This window comes from Pseudopodoces humilis, chromosome 30, assembly GCF_049639895.1.
Source record: "Pseudopodoces humilis isolate 2021_Gansu_Grassland_sample_001 chromosome 30, ASM4963989v1, whole genome shotgun sequence".
Taxonomy (NCBI): Eukaryota; Metazoa; Chordata; class Aves; order Passeriformes; family Paridae; genus Pseudopodoces; species Pseudopodoces humilis.
Window position 1 is genome coordinate 962,274 of NC_142229.1, and position 5,405 is coordinate 967,678.

Here is a 5,405-nt window from a genome sequence, read left to right on the forward strand (position 1 = left end):
CCCTCCTATCCAGAAAATTTAATAATCCAGAGCTGATAATCATTACACAATCAGATGAGTGATGGAAATAAAATTCCCACTGAACAGGAGTGGCTGAAGGGGTGGCTGTAGAGGTCCCAGGGTGATTTCCTACAGGTGTTCCCAGCGCAGCAGCGCTGGCACAAATCTCTGGACTTCATATCCAGCACCCAAAATCATTTACAGAAGCTCTTCCACTCACCTTTAAAAAAATAAAAGTGGAATAAGGGACAACTTCAGCTGGAACGATCTTTAATGCCCCTGGAACCCTGGGAGTGTTCCAGGCCAGGCTGGATGGGGCTTGGAGCAGCCAGGGACAGTGGGAGGGGTCCCTGCCATGGCAGGGGTGGCACTAGGTGGGCTTTGAGGTCCCCTCCAACCCAAACCACTCCAGGATTCCATGAGTCTGCGTTTTTATGATTTAAAATAGTCCTGGCATTAAAAAAAACACCTGTGAAAGGAGGAGAAAGAGCTTTATTAACAACATGACTGAGGTCAGAGCAGAACAGAAACCAGCACAATGAGATGGGAAAGTGGGAGAAAATTCCCTAAGAGTAAGGAAAACAAAAGGAAAAACCCTAACCTCCAGCAGTAATGTAAAAAAAGTTAAAAATGGACTGTATCTGGTGAGTATTTTTGGTTTCTTTTTTGATGGAGCAGTTTTTAAGGGGAGATTTTTGCTACTGAATTACCCAGATCATGTTAATGCCATTTTTTCAACCTGAAAGCTACAGAAATTCAAACCCTCCCATTTCAACTCTGATCCATGTTTTAATACAGCAGAATTTATCAATATAAACATCTCCAGAGAATTGTTTGTTTTGAGTTCTGAACAACTTCCTTTTTTTGGTTTTTTTTTTTTTTGCCCAGCATTATTTTCAACTTCCAGCTTTTGGTCCTTCGACGAGGACGAAAATCCCTTTTGACACGCCTGGAAATGGAAATCGTATCTGACCATTCCTGCCAAGGATCTGGCTGTGGCACCTCCCTGCTGCCATCCAGCTGCTTGAAAAGGTCACTTTGGAGACTTCATCTGTGATGGAACAACATGCGAAGGAGAATTCCTCAGGGGAGCCCGTGACATTCATGGGAGATCGGAAACGCTGCATTAATAGGCTGGAGTTGGCTCTTCCTTGGCTTTATTTTAGGTATAAAGGACAGCAAAGTGCCCCTTAAAGCCACTGCTTCAGTAAGTTTGGGTTTAGCCTACAAAAAACCAGAGGGGGGAAAACGTTTGCTGAGGATTGATGGGAAGTTTTCATGATTTGGATTAAAGGTGAGTAAGAGACGTTTGCAGATCAGGGAGTACATTTGGAAATATCAAATTTTGCTCTGTGTTCCCCTTGGCTACCCAGGGCTATCACAAATTCCAATATTTTCAGTTCAGACAGGCCCTGCCTATGCATTTTTTGCTATTTGAGGAACATTTTTAGGAAATTCCAGATCTCAGTTTTATTTCCATGTAGTAAGAGGCCTCCTCCCCCTACACAACCAGTCCAAAACCTTGGATTTTTCAAGACAAACAATTTACAACATATTTTTTTTTCCTATTTCTTTAATTTTATTTCCTATTTCAATAACTTCTTTTCCTATCTCTATTGGTTTTTTTCCCTATTTCTATAATTAATTTATTTTTTTTCCTATTTACCTCCTTGTTTCCATTGCAGCATCGCTGCAGCCAGCTGGGATTAGCAGGCTCTGGAATAGCTCTGAGCTGGACTGTGATGTTGAATCCCATCTTTTAAAAGCTATTAAGATGTTAAAAAATTAATAATGGCCTCTCTTCCCACTGGCATCCCTTGAACTTTGTCTCTGCCTGTCAATCTTGGCTGGACTGTCTGTCAAAGGGATGGAAGGTATTAATTAGTCAACCAAAATCCCACTTTATCTGGGATTTTTCCTGGCTAATATGGAAAGAAAACCTCTGAATATTCTCATTCCTTTAAAAATGATGGCTGATATTCTCTGGCTGAGCAGAGCAAATAAAGGTTAAAAAGTTGTTTATTAGGTAAAATAATTGGGATTTTTAGAATCCAGGGAATACTGGCTAAAAACCCATGGATAAAGTTTGACAGCAGAAATCAAATCCATCTTGTTTTTCCCCCATTTTAAAGAGGTTTTTTTAATCATTGTATTTAAATTTTCCCTGGGACAGATTTTTTTCAAATAAAAAGCAAATTTTTTCATTACTTATAAATTTGCAAATGAAAGGTTTCAGCAATTTCAAACACTTATTTTTTTTGGCTGGCAATACTTGCCTAAATTTCTCATCTGACAAGAATGAGAGATTTCAAATTAGTGAAATGCAGTTTGTGCTTATTTTTTTAAAAAAATAATCCCTCTAAATGATAATTTTCAAATTGATAAGAGAGTTAATGGTGATCCATGAACTAGTTGCTGATGGATTCTTTTGTCAAGACCCTGAATATTGTGAATTAATTTCTCTGACTTTTCATTCTTGCCATGAATTTGAAGCAAAGCTCTCCCTTTGCAGTGTTGGGCTGCTATAAAGCACTTACCATTCCCTCAGTGCTGCTGCTGTAGGAAAATCCCCCTTTTTTTCCTGTTTCTCTAATTTTATTTCCTATTTCAATAATTTATCTTCCTATCTGTATTATTTATTTCCTATTTCTATATTTTTTTCCCTATTTATCTCCTTGGACAGAGCAAATAGCTACAGGCTGAAGGGGTGAGCGCTCATTTTGGCTGCTGAAGCACCAAACAAGACCTGATACTGATTATTTAAAATATTCCCAGCCCTCAGCAGTGGGAGGCTGCAGCCCAGGAGAAGCAGATGTGCCCTGAGGCACCTGGCAGAGGAATTGCTCCTGGTGGGATTTGCTTTCAAATGGCACCTGCTGAGAATCCAGCAGGCCTGGATTCCCCTCTGGAATTGTGTTTTGTTGGAAGCTGTGTCCCGAGAGCTGTGGGAGAAGCAGAGCTCTCCACAAAGCAGAAAACGTTCTCATCACCCCCTCTCCATCTTTGCCGCTCTGATGTGCTGAGGTTTTAATACAAGGAAAATCAAAACCCACCTCACTTGAACCAAAGGAAAGGTCAAACCTCCACACCTGAATCCAGGGAAAGGCCAAACCTCAAGGAAAGGCCAAATCCCACCACACCTGAACTCAAGGAAAATAAAAATCCCATCACACCTGAACTCAAGGAAAATAAAAATCCCATCACAGCTGAACTCAAGGAAAATAAAAATCCCATCACAGCTGAACTCAAGACCAAAACCCGGTACAGTTGAACTTGAGGAAAGGCCAAACCTCCACACCTGAAGCCAAGGAAAGGCCAAGCCTCCACACCTGAAGCCAAGGAAAGACCAAACCTCCACACCTGAACCCAGAGAAAGGCCAAACCTCCACACCTGAACCCAGGGAAAGGCCAAACCTCCACACCTGAAGCCAAGGAAAGGCCAAACCTCCACACCTGAAGCCAAGGAAAGGCCAAACCTCCACACCTGAAGCCAAGGAAAGGCCAAACCTCCACACCTGAAGCCAAGGAAAGGCCAAACCTCCACACCTGAAGCCAAAGTGTGCCAAGCCCCAGCACCCCTGAGCCTGTGCCTTCTGCTGCTCTCAGAATTTCTGCAGTTTAGCCACATTTGGAGTTTTCCCTGCTCCCACTGCCCTGAACTGCGCTTTGTGCGTGGCCTCTGTGACCTCACGGGGCAGCTCCACCTTGGGCAGGGTTTAATTGAGGTTTCTGTGCAATCCTGAGCTGTTAACAGTGAGGAATACTTGAAATTGCTGCCTGTTGAAGGCCTGGAGTTCATCCTTGTCCGAGCTCAGCCTGGCAGCTGATTTGGGCACAATCACACAGCAAAATCACCCATTTGGACCTTTCCCAGCATTTTGGGGCCAGTTTATCCACGATTTCCCTGTGCTCCTCAAAGGTAAGGCTGGAGGAGTAGATCCCCTCCCGGGGCCTGCGTGGTTTAAATCATCCAGGAGTCATCGCTCTGTGTGTGCTTTAATTTGTAGCTTTGCCTAAATTATGTGGAGTCCTTCAAAAGGGAAAAAAAAAAAATCAATTTGACTTTGGCAGCTGTCTCCACAATGGCTGCCAATCACCAGAGGATCTTGGCTATTTTTAAGTCTCCTGAAATCAGTCTGCATTAAGGCAATAGCTGGGCTTGGATTTAAGCCCAGGACTCTATCAATATAAAATGATTTGTTGTAAGTTTAAAGATGCTTCATCCCTATTCTCTCTCTTTTCATTTGCATTTTAAGCTTTCATCAAAACGTGGATCAACAATCCTAATGGAGCCTTTTTGTTCTCCATCCTACTTTTTCTCCAAAGAACACTGCGTGTTTTTAACCTCAGCCTGACATGAGGGGGTTTTTCCTTCTGTTCGAACAACAAGGCCCAGTTTGTTCACTGGAGGAGCCCAAACTGAGCCTTTCCTTGTGGCACTGGAATGTTTTCCAGTAAAGTTCTGAGGGACAGAAGGTGTGTGATTGAGGGAAGGAAGGGGTTGGAAGAAAAAGGGAGATGATCCTTCATCTAGCAGTGGGTGGAAACAATCATTAAATAAGAGATTTCATTTTCCCAGATTCAGAAGTGGTGAATGTGTATTAGACCAACCCTTCCTGGTCCTTTTCACCAGGGATAGAGTGACAGGACAATGGGGAATGACCTTCAAATGAAAGAGGAAAGGTTTGGGTGGGATATTGGGAAGGAATTCCTCCCTGTGAGGGTCCAGAGGGGCCAGGATGGAATTCCCAGGGAAGCTGTGGCTGTCCCTGGATCCCTGGAAGTGCCCAAGGCCAGGCTGGAGCAGCCTGGGATAATGGGAGCTGTCCCTGCCATGGCAGGGGTGGCACTGGGTGGGATTTAATGTCCTTCCAACCCAAACCATTCCAGAATTCCGTTGCCAGACCAACCCTGGATGGGTTCAGGACACTCCCCCGCAGCTGGGATGACATTTATTCATTCATTCATTTATTCATTTATTCATTTATTCATTCCACTGTTCTCCGTAGTCTGTTTGGAATCGTGCTCACAAGGGGAATAGTTGGGATTTTTTTTCCAACCATCAAGTTTCTCCTCCCTGATTTTGCCATTCACTTCTGTCATTCCAAACTTGCACAGGATGCTGGTGTCCGTGGCTTTGCTCGGAGAGGTTCCCCCAAAGGAAAACAGGAGAACCGCAGCCAGTTCTGAGCTGAAATCACTTTGTGATCGAGTAGAACCGTGCTAGATCCACGCTTCTTTTAATAACAATTTCAAAAATCAAGATAATGTTCATCACATCAGCTTCTCATTAACAGGAGCATCATTTCCCTGTGTGTTTTTTCCCAAATTTGCAAGGATTTCTACAGCAGCCCTCATTTTACAAGAGAAAGAATTTTACATTTACATTCTGGTCCTCAATTTTT

At 43.1% G+C, this 5,405-nt stretch overlaps 1 long non-coding RNA gene across 1 annotated transcript; it reads right to left on the minus strand.

Annotated features, from left to right (window-relative positions):
* Nucleotides 1–474: 474 nt before the first annotated feature.
* LOC148182413 (uncharacterized) lies at nucleotides 475–2,973 on the minus strand. Its single transcript, XR_015774734.1, has 2 exons — nucleotides 2,538–2,973; nucleotides 475–1,224 (listed from the first exon to the last, which is right to left on the minus strand). It is a non-coding gene; the product is annotated as an uncharacterized LOC148182413 (long non-coding RNA).
* Between the last annotated feature and the right edge of the window lie 2,432 nt (nucleotides 2,974–5,405).